Source organism: Phyllobates terribilis, unplaced genomic scaffold (assembly GCF_046119375.1).
Source record: "Phyllobates terribilis strain yellow unplaced genomic scaffold, ASM4611937v1 Scaffold_13__5_contigs__length_258822181, whole genome shotgun sequence".
In the NCBI taxonomy this organism is placed as follows: domain Eukaryota; kingdom Metazoa; phylum Chordata; class Amphibia; order Anura; family Dendrobatidae; genus Phyllobates; species Phyllobates terribilis.
In genome coordinates, this window is record NW_027362773.1 from 220124744 (window position 1) to 220136612 (window position 11869).

At 45.6% G+C, this 11869-nt stretch overlaps 1 non-coding gene across 1 annotated transcript; it reads left to right on the plus strand.

Moving 5' to 3' along the window:
• The first annotated feature begins 11467 nt into the window (after nucleotides 1–11467).
• Nucleotides 11468–11549, plus strand: TRNAS-AGA (transfer RNA serine (anticodon AGA)). The gene has a single exon. It is a non-coding gene; the product is annotated as a tRNA-Ser (tRNA).
• The last annotated feature ends 320 nt before the right edge of the window (nucleotides 11550–11869 follow it).

Sequence of the window (11869 nt, forward strand, 5' to 3'; positions counted from 1 at the left end):
GAAAAATAATAAAGCAACCTCATCCTTACCTTTCCATGGTTCCCACGACAGCTTCAGCTCTGCTACATCGAGATGACAGGCTGGACCGCAGCAGAACGCTGCCATCCAGCCTGTCATCCCGCAGACACTGAGAAGCGCAGGCTTGCTTGCGCTGCTCAGCGTCTCTCTGTGACGACATCCAGATGAGCCGAGTTCATGTCCAATGAACTCGGCTCACCTCATGCACGTCACTGACAGCGTGGGAGAATTCTCCTGCACTCAGCGCTTCAGCGTGAGAATTCTCCCACGCTGAAGCGGTGAGTGCAGGAGAATTCTCCCACGCTGTCAGTGACGTGCATAAGGTGAGCTCATGTCCAATGAACTCAGCTCACCTCCTGCACGTCACTGACAGCGTGGGAGAATTCTCCTGCACTCAGCGCTTCAGCGTGAGAATTCTCCCACGCTGAAGCGCTGAGTGCAGGAGAATTTTCCCACGCTGTCAGTGACGTGCATAAGGTGAGCTCATGTCCAATGAACTCAGCTCACCTCCTGCACGTCACTGACAGCGTGGGAGAATTCTCCTGCACTCAGCGCTTCAGTGTGAGAATTCTCCCGCGCTGAAGCGCTGAGTGCAGGAGAATTTTCCCACGCTGTCAGTGACGTGCATGAGGTGAGCCGAGTTCATTGGACATGAACTCGGCTCATCTGGATGCCCTCACAGAGAGACACTGTGGAGCGCAAGCAAGCCTGCGCTTCTCAGTGTCTGCGGGATGACAGGCTGGATGGCAGCGTTCTGCTGCGGTCCAGCCTGTCATCTCGATGTAGCAGAGCTGAAGCTGTCATGGGAACCATGGAAAGGTAAGGATGATGTTGCTTTATTATTTTTCTTTTATTTCAGGAGATCGTTGGCTTCAGCTGGAATGGGCGTGATGGTAAGTATGGTTTAATTTAGAACAATAAAGAATTGTGTGTTTATTTCAATTAAAGGACTTTTTTCTGGGTGTTGTGTTTTTTTTAAATACTTTACTAGAAATTCATGGTGGTCATGTCTAATATTGGCGTGACCCCATGAATTTCGGGCTTAGGGCCAGCTGATAATGCCAAGCTGGCCCTAACCCCTTTATTACCCAGTGAGCCACCGCATCAGGGCCCTGGATGAGTTGGGTACAGCGCGAGAAGATGGCGCTTCTATGAACGCGCCATTTTCCGGGGTGGCTGCGGACTGCAATTTGCAGCGGTGGTGGCCCAGAAAGCTTGGGCCTCCATGCGCTGCGGATTCCTGCCCCCAGCTGCCTAGTTGTACCTGGCTGGACACAAAAACAGGGCGAAGCCCCACGTCAATTTTTTTAAAATTATTTCATGAATTTCCTGAAATAATTTAAAAAAATTGAAGTGGGGCTTCGCACTATATTTGTGTCCAGCCAGGTACAGCAGGCAGGAACGGGCTGCCCCCATCCACCAGCTGCCTATTTGTACCTGGCCGGACACAACAATATAGGGAAGCCCTTTTTTTCTTAATTATTTCATGAATTTCATGAAATAATTAAAAAAAATTGAAGTGGGGCTTCGCACTATATTTGTGTCCAGCCAGGTACAGCAGGCAGGAACGGACTGCCCCCAACCACCAGCTGCCTATTTGTACCTGGCCGGACACAACAATATAGGGAAGGCCTTTTTTTCTTAATTATTTCATGAATTTCATGAAATAATTAAAAAAAAAGTACGTGGGGCTTCGCCCTATTTTTGTGTCCAGCCAGGTACAACTAGGCAGCTGGGGGCTGGAATCTGCAGCGCAGGGAGGCCCAAGCTTTCTGGGCCCCCCCAAGCTACAAATTGCAGTCCGCAGTCACCCCGGAAAATGGCGCGTTCATAGAAGCGCCATCTTCTGGCGCTGTACCCAACTCATCCAGGGCCCTGATGCGGTGGCTCACTGGGTAATAAAGGGGTTAGGGCCAGCTTGGTATTATCAGCTGGCCCCAAGCCCAAAATTCATGGGGTCACGCCAGTATTAGACATGACCGCCATGAATTTCTAGTAAAGTATTTAAAAAAAACACAACACCCAGAATAACGTCCTTTAATTGAAATAAAGACACAATTCTTTATTGTTCTAAATTAAACCATACTTACCATCACACCCATTCCAGCTGAAGCCAACGATCTCCTGCAATAAAAGAAAAATAATAAACCAACCTCATCCTTACCTTTCCATGGTTCCCACGACAGCTTCAGCTCTGCTACATCGAGATGACTGGCTGGACCGCAGCAGAACGCTGCCATCCAGTCTGTCATCCCGCAGACACTGAGAAGCGCAGGCATGCTTGCGCTCCTCACTGTCTCGCTGTGACGGCATCCAGATGAGCCGAAGTCATGTCCAATGAACTCGGCTCACCTCATGCACGTCACTGACAGCGTGGGAAAATTCTCACGCTGAAGTGCTGAGTGCAGGAGAATTCTCCCATGCTGTCAGTGATGTGCATGAGGTGAGCTCATGTCCAATGAACTCAGCTCACCTCCTGCACGTCACTGACAGCGTGGGAAAATTCTACTGCAATCAGCGCTTCAGCGTGAGAATTTTCCCACGCTGTCAGTGACGTGCATGAGGTGAGCCGAGTTCATTGTACATGAACTCGGCTCATCTGGATGTCGTCACAGAGAGACGCTGAGCAGCGCAAGCAAGCCTGCGCTTCTCAGTGTCTGCGGGATGACAGGCTGGATGGCAGCGTTCTGCTGCGGTCCAGCCTGTCATCTCGATGTAGCAGAGCTGAAGCTGTCGTGGGAACCATGGAAAGGTAAGGATGAGGTTGCTTTATTATCTTTCTTTTATTGCAGGAGATCGTTGGCTTCAGCTGGAATGGGCGTGATGGTAAGTATGGTTTAATTTAGAACAATAAAGGATTGTGTCTTTATTTCAATTAAAGGACTTTATTCTGGGTGTTTGTGTTTTTTTTAACTTTGACTATGGGGTTAGTAATGGGGGTGTCTTATAGACGCCTCTCCATTACTAAACTGGGCTTGATGTCAGCTGGCATTATAAGCTGACATCAACCCCAACCCTATTACCCCCTGCCACCGCACCAGGGCAGCGTGGAAGAGCGAGGCTAAGTGCCAGAATTGGCGCATCCTATGAATGCGCCATTTCTGGGGCGGCTGACGGCTGGTGTTTCTAGCCTGGGAGGGGGCCAATATTCATGGCTCCCTTCCTGGGCTATTAATATCAGCCCCCAGCTGTCTGCCTAGCCCTTGCTAGCTATTAAATTAGGGGGGACCCCACTTCATTTTTTTTGGGGGGTCCCCCATTTTAATAGCTAGTAAAGGCTATGTATTCAGCTGGGGGCTGATATTAGTAGCCTGGGAAGCTCCGTGGGTATTACCCCCTTCCCAGGCTTCAAACATCTGCCCCAGCCGTCTGCTTAACCTCCGCTAGAGCCTAAAATTAAGGGGAACCCTACGCCAATTTTTTTAATAATAAATCCTTTATTTTAATACTAAATGACAAGTACAGTAACCAACACTATCACTGTACTTCATATATATGTGACTGACATGTTTCTATCTCTCTAATCTATGTGTGATGCTCTATCTTTCTGTTCTAAATTGTCGGGTACCGCTGCTGAATTGCCGGCCGGCTTTTTTAAAGAGACAGTGCATGAAAACACTATTATTTTTTTAAATAAATCCTTTACACTAAATGACAAGTACAGTAAGCAACACTATCACTGTACTTATTATATATGTGACTGACATGTTTCTATCTATCTAATTTATGTGTGAAGCTCTATTCTTTCTGTTCTAAATTGTCGGGTACAGATGCTGAATTGCCGGCCGGCTTTTTTAAAGAGACGGTGCATGAAAACACTAATATTTTTTTTAATAAATCCTTTACACTAAATGACAAGTGCAGTAACCAACACTGTCACTGTGCTTCTTATATGTGTGACTGACATGTTTCTATCTATCTAATCTATGTGTGATGCTCTATTCCTTCTTGTCTAAATTGTCGGGTACCGGTGTATGCCGCTGCTGAATTTGCCGGCCGGCTTTTTTAAAGAGAGTGTCTTCTGAGCAGTTTGTCAGCTTTTGGACACCTTTGCAGGTGTTTTCTATGTGTTTCTATGTGTTTTTGTTTGCCTGCCATTGGTTTTAACGGTGTTCGACGGTGTTCTAAGGTGTTCGACGAACAGTTCGACGAACAGTTCCTCGAACATCCCGGTGTTCGACGAACCGAACCGAACCCGAACACTACGGGTGTGGCTCAACACTAGTCTTTATTAAAATGAAAAGGTTGATCGAAAAGTTTGGGGGATCTAAGAGTGTGGCAACCCAGTAGTCAGGATTACTTCGAATTATGACAATATGAGGGTCATGTTGCAGGTAGTGCAGCAAGAAGGCACTTATGTGTCTTGCACATCTCGGAGCCCCAAAATTATTTTCCGGGCTAGATGCAGCTAAAAATTATTATTAATTTTAAATCTGGTGGAGCTTAGTATAGATGGCCTAATAGAATCAGTGCTGCACACTGCTACAAAGCCCAAATTATTTTCCAGCCAAGGTACAGATAAACATGATTAGTAATTTTAAATCTGGTGGAGCTTATTATAGATGGCCTAATAGAATCAGTGCTGCACACTGCTACAAAGCCCAAATTATTTTCCAGCCAAGATACAGATAAACATGACTAGTAATTTGAAAGCTTAAAACGGTTGGTGAGGTGATTTTAACCAATCATCAAGCTTTTACTCTCCCCAGGATGACACAGGGGTAGAAAAGTCGTTTCGGATCCATGATTTGTTCATCTTTATGAATGTGAGTCTGTCTACATTATCAGTGGAGAGCCGCGTGCGCTTATCTGTCAGCACACCACCAGCAGCGCTGAACACACGTTCAGAGAGAACGCTGGCTGCGGGGCATGACAAGATCTCCAAGGCAAAAGTGGCTAGCTCCGGCCATTTATCCAGATTGGAAGCCCAAAAAGAGCAAGGGTCCAGTGGCACAGTCATGGCTTCAATGTTTACTTGGAGATACTCCTGTACCATCGTCTCTAGGCGTTGACTATGTGTCAGACTTCTTGTCTCCTGTGGCCTTGCAAAGGATGGGCTAAAAAAGTGGTGAAATGATTCCGCAAAATTGATGTTACCAGCAGATACTGTGGTTCTGTTACGGTTTGAGTGCTGAACACTCGACGGTCCCACGGTTAGCAAGTTGGAACTGTGAGATTCACTACGTGCACCACTGGTGTTTTGTGGAAATGCACATGTAAGATTCTGCAACAGTCTCTGCTGATACTCCTGCATGCGTGCATCCCTTTCTATGGCAGGAATAATTTCTGCAAATTTACTTTTCTACCGGGGATCTAACAGTGTGGCAACCCAGTAGTCAGGATTATTTCTAATTCTCACAATTCGAGGGTCATGTTGCAGGTAGTGCAGCAAGAAGGCACTCATGTGTGTTGCGCATCCAGGAGCACCAAGTCCCTGTTGTGTCGGTGGTGAGGTAACAATCATGCTTCCTTCCTCTGTCCTCTCCCCCTAACCTCGCACAACAGAAATGTGATCAAGGTCTCCCTCATCTGATGAGTCTTCCATCAGTTCGTCCTCCACTTCTTCCTGGGCTCCTGCACCTTCCTCACTAGTTTGGCTGCTACCATGCGCCCTGGTAAAACCATCTCCCCCACCCTCACATGCCTGCCGCCTTGGTGCTGCCGACCGTCTGGACCTTGCAGATGTTAGCCCTTCCGCATACAACTCCTCCTCCTCTACTTCCTCCACCTCCTCTTGTGCCACCACCTGACTCCGAATTCTGTTTAACATGTGCTCCAGCATGTAAATCACCGGAATAGTCATGCTGATAATGGCATCGTCAGCACTAAACATCTTCGTCGCCATTTCAAAACTGTGCAGAAGGGTGCAAAGGTCCCTGATCTGAGACCACTACTCCAGCGTGATTTGCCTCACCTCTGGATCTCGTTGGCCCAGGCTATACGTCAGAACGTATTGCACCAGGGCTTGTCGGTGCTGCCACAGTCGCTGCAACATGTGCAGAGTTGAATTCCACCGGGTAGGCACATCGCATTTTAGCCGGTGAAGTTTCAGGCCCAAGGACTTCTGTAGAGATGTAAGTCGCTGAGCTGCGGGATGCGAACGGCGGAAGTGAGCACACAGCGACCGTGCCCTCTGCAGAAGGCCATCTAGTCTGGGATAGTGGGCTAAAAATTGCTGGACAACCAGGTTCAACACGTGAGCCATACAAGGCACGTGTGTGACATTGCCCCGGTGAAGGGCCGCACCCAGGTTTCCAGCATTGTCGCACATGGCCTTCCCTGGTTTCAAGTCCAGTGGAGACAACCATTCATGAAATTGGTTCTCCAGAGCTGACCACAACTCCTCAGCTGTGTGACTCACATTTCCCAGACATTTCAAAGTAAAAACCGCCTGATGACGTTGAGCCCTACTGCCAGCATAGTAAGGAGGTGTGCAGGATCCCTTCTGCGCAGTTAGAAAGCTTGTGGCATGACCAGACAGGCTTTGGGTGCAGGTGGAGGACCGAGAGGAGGTTGAGGAGGCAGAAGCAGTGGAGGAAATTTGAGATAAAGAGGATTGACGCACAACTTGTGGGGACAGCAAGACTTGGACAGCAGCCCCTTGTCCTGCTGTCACCATAGTTACCCAGTGCCCTGTCAGAGACATGTAATGCCCCTGTCCATGCCTACTCGTCCAAGTATAATAAAGGTATATTCCCGGCAAACATATGAAAAGGCAGAAAGTTTGATGCAAATAAAAGTATGTTTATTGATATCTGTCATATCAATAAACATACTTTTATTTGTCATATCAATAAACATACTTTTATTTATGTCATATCAATAAACATACTTTTATTTGCATCAAACTTTTTGCCTTTTCATATGTGTGCCGGGAATATACCTTTATTATATTTAGACTATTTTTTCCTGAGCACCTATCTTATCGGTTGAGCACAGCCTTCGTTCTCTATATACTCGTCCAAATGTCTGTGGTGAAATGCACCCTGTCACACACAGAGTTTCTCGAAGAAGCGGTGATGTTGTGTGCGACATACTGGTGGAGCGCAGGCACACCTTTCTTTGAGAAGTAGTGCTGACTGGGCATCTGGTACTGGGGCACTGTGACGGACATAAGGTCTCGAAAATCCTCTGTGTCCACCAGGCGGAAAGGCAGCATTTCTGTAGCCAAGAGCTTGCAGATGGTGAAATTCAACCTCTTAGCTTTCTCATGGCTAGGAGGAAATGGTCTTTTACTTGTCCACATCTGAGGGACCGAGGGCTGGCTATTGTGCTTAGAGGGGGTTGATAAGGGTGTCCCCGGCAAACTGCCGGTCTGTGAGGAAGATGCAGGCGGACATGTTAGGTTGCCTTCATCCAAAGGTGGTGCTATCGATGTCGGACAGCGCTCAACACCAGCAGGTGTTACCACCTCCAAAGAAAATGATGACCTGCCAATCACGCTGGCTGTTGCGGGTAAAGAGGTGGCAGGTCTGCGCCCCAAAACAGGTGTGACTGCTGTCCCCCCAGTCACAGAGGATGAAGAGGCCGCGGATGCACAAGATATGGCAGACGGTGGTTGGCCCAGCCGGCTAGGCCGCATTGTAGCACAGTGAGCTTCCCACTGCAACTTATGCTTCATGTCCATGTGCCGGTTCATGCATGAAGTACTCAAACTATGTATTTTTTGGCCTCTACTTAGCTTTTGCTGACAAATGTTACAGATAACACGAGTTGGGTCATCTTTATCGATCTGAAAAAATGCCCAGGCTATGCAAGGCTTAGCAACCATGCGACCTGAAGAGCCACCACGACTTGTGGTGAGAGGCAGAGTTGTGTTTGAGGATGCAGTTGTTGACGTGCTTCCAGTACTACGTCTCTGTCCAGGAAGGCGCAACCTGACCTCGTCGTCACTAGCATCCTCCTCCACCTCCTCTGCTGACCTCATCTCTTGGCTGACTGTGGGTTGACAGTAAGTGGGATCTCCAACCTCATCATCATCACCCTGTGTGTTATCACACCCGTCGTCCTCAGAGCCAACCTGTTCCTGCCCTGACAAAAAACTAAAGTTGTCGCTCCAATCAGGTATTTGAGTCTCATCATCGTCTTCCTCATTGTCTCCACCAACAGGAGTTACAGTTTGGGAATGAGGGTCTACATTATGGTCAGAACCTTCTGCGTCTGGTCCTGGATCCGACTCATAAAGATTCTGGGCATCAGTGCAGATCATTTCCTCGTCTGGATTCACAGAAGCGCTGGAGTCGACCTCTGATTCCCAGGCTATAGTATGAATAAACCGCTCTGCAGACTCAACCATCTGTTCTACCTCATACTCAGACAGACAGGTGGAGATTTGGGAGCTGTGAGGAAGCAAGTGCGATTGGGGTGACACCTTTGAGGACTGGAGTATTTGTGATGTTGAAGTTGATGTGGAGGAGAGCCCACTTAAAGGAACACTTGATATCCGTTGAAGCACCTGCTGTTTTTGTGCCTCATCTAGAATTTGTAGCGATTGGCATGGCCGTAAGAAAGGGATCTTATCACATTGTCCGCTAAAAGAAGTAGACATTTTAGTTTGGCTGGAAGATGGTCTTTCTTCTGCAGATGATACTGTTGCTTTAACACCTACCCCACGGACACAACCTTTTTTCCCCTTCCCAACATGCCTATTCCCCTTTCCACCAGCAGCAGGCCTTTTTCCACTCATTTTGGTGGTTAACTAATTCACAACTCTGGAGTTGTTTGCACAAAAAAACAATGGATGGGAACCGAGCAGAGCTGAGTGGCCAAACTGTGGTATTAGGCCAAAACTATTGGCTGGGTTAGATGCAGAAAAAATTATATTCAATTTGCAACCTGATGGAGGTCAGTATAGATGGACTAATAGAACAAGTCCCACACACAGCTAGAAGCCCAAATATTTTTTCAGAGGTAGATGCAGGAAAAAAATATATTCAGTTTGCAACCTGATGGAGGTCAGTATAAATGGACTAATAGAGAAAGTCCCACACACTGCTAGAAGGCCAAATATTTTTTCAGAGCTAGATGCAGACAAAAATTTATTTTTAATTTGCAACCTGATGGAGGTCAGTATAGATGGACTAATAGAGAAAGTCCCACACACTGCTAGAAGGCCAAATATTTTTTCAGAGCTAGATGCAGATAAAAATTATTTTTAATTTGCAACCTGATGGAGGTCAGTATAGATGGACTAATAGAGAAAGTCCCACACACTGCTAGAAGGCCAAATATTTTTTCAGAGGTAGATGCAGATAAAAATTATTTTTAATTTGCAACCTGATGGAGGTCAGTATAGATGGACTAATAGAGAAAGTCCCACACACTGCTAGAAGGCCAAATATTTTTTCAGAGCTAGATGCAGATAAAAATTATTTTTAATTTGCAACCTGATGGAGGTCAGTATAGATGGACTAATAGAGAAAGTCCCACATACTGCTAGAAGGCCAAATAATTTTTCAGAGCTAGATGCAGAAAAAAATTATATTCAGTTTGCAACCTAATGGAGGTCAGTATAGATGGACTAATAGAACAAGTCCCACACACAGCTAGAAGCCCAAATATTTCTTCAGAGGTAGATGCAGATAAAAATTATTTTTAATTTGCAACCTGATGGAGGTCAGTATAGATGGACTAATAGAGAGAGTCCCACACACTGCTAGAAGGCCAAATATTTTTTCAGAGCTAGATGCAGAAAAAAATTATATTCAGTTTGCAACCTGATGGAGGTCAGTATAGATGGACTAATAGAACAAGTCCCACACACAGCTAGAAGCCCAAATATTTTTTCAGAGGTAGATGCAGATAAAAATTATTTTTCATTTGCAACCTGATGGAGGTCAGTATAGATGGACTAATAGAGAAAGTCCCACACACTGCTAGAAGGCCAAATATTTTTTCAGAGCTAGATGCAGACAAAAAATTATTTTGAATTTGCAACGTGATGGAGGTCAGTATAGATGGACTAATAGAACAAGTCCCACACACTGCTAGAAGGCCAAATATTTTTTCAGAGCTAGATGCAGAAAAAAATTATATTCAGTTTGCAACCTGATGGAGGTCAGTATAGATGGACTAATAGAACAAGTCCCACACACTGCTAGAAGCCCAAATATTTTTTCAGAGCTAGATGCAGAAAAAAATTATATTCAATTTGCAACCTGATGGAGGTCAGTATAGATGGACTAATAGAAAAAGTCCCACACACTGCTAGAAGGCCAAATATTTTTTTAGAGCTAGATGCAGAAAAAAAAATATTTTGAATTTGCAACCTGATGGAGGTCAGTATAGGTGGACTAATAGAACAAGTCCCACACACTGCTAGAAGGCCAAATATTTTTGCAGAGCTAGATGCAGAAAAAAATTATATTCAGTTTGCAACCTGATGGAGGTCAGTATAGATGGACTAATAGAACAAGTCCCACACACAGCTAGAAGCCCAAATATTTTTTCAGAGGTAGATGCAGAAAAAAAATATATTCAGTTTGCAACCTGATGGAGGTCAGTATAGATGGACTAATAGAATGATGCTATGCCCAAAAGATTTTACTTCACTAGGTGCAGTAAAAAAATTGGTATTCTATACACACGTGGTATATCTTGCAACACAGATAGGCTACTCCACTGACTAACACTCTCTGCAATAGGCCAAAAAGGACTAGCTTTGCTAGATTCAGCCAAATGCTGTGAAAAAAACTTGCACAGCACTGGCACAGACCTGCCTGGCAAAAACTGATAGGAACTGATGTAACTTAGTCCTGCTAAGGTCTGCAATTACAATTAGTCTTTACTCCCACAACCTATCTATTTAAGAGCACAGACCTGTCTAATAAAAGTCGTAGGAAATGCTGTAACCTAGTCCTTAAAGGACTGCAATCACAACTATTCCCTACTCCCAAGCTATCTGTAGATTTGTGCGAAAATTGGCTTGAAATTAACAAGGTATAGCGCACACAGCAACAGCGGTGCCGTCTAACACGCAGCTGCAGCAGTGAGAAAATGGTGGCGACGGGGAAAATGGCTTGGTCTTATAGGGCAAGGACATGTGACATACACTGCCAATGACACATGCCCTTGCTTGTGTGAAAAAAAGCACTTCGCTCCGTGTGTGCGCTGCTGATAGGCTGACAGATTGCACCGCCCCACTGTAAATGCGGGAAAGAGAAAAAAAAATGGAGATCTTCATTATTTCTTCAGAGATCCATCCAGTGCCCCGCTGTACACTCAAACTGCGTATTAACATTAATTTTCATCATTACTGAGAAAAAATCCAGTTATGATTTTGGTGCACGAACAGTTATCGAACATAACCTCGAACAGCCGAATTTTTCTCAAATCGTTCGTGTTCGCCGAATGGCTTGAACACTGCCCAAAACAGCTCGAATTTGAGATTGGCGAACAGTTCGAGTCGAACAACGCTCATCTCTACTCATAAGGATGAAACAGCATCTGAGTAGTTGTGGCTGAGTGGTTAAGGCAATGGACTAGAAATCCATTGGGGTCTCCCCGTGCAGGTTCAAATCCTGCTGACTATGTCTAACTTCGTGTACCATTTTGACTAATTATCTGAGTAGATCAATTTTCATATTCCCAAGTCTATCCCCCATGGAAATGGTCTGCAATCTTTGGATCGGATTTGTAGACCCAGCTTAACAGCAACTGTAGATCTTCTTTTGATTATTCAGCCTGGTGCGATGTCACTTGTGCGTCACACCACCAATCAAAAAAAGCCCAGAGGGTGACATCAGGTATATGGTACAACTCCTCCTTTTTTCCAGCGAACACAGACCACTGCCGTGACTGATGGACTGGGATATGAACTTTGATTTGCACCAACTCTGCTTGAATTATCTTT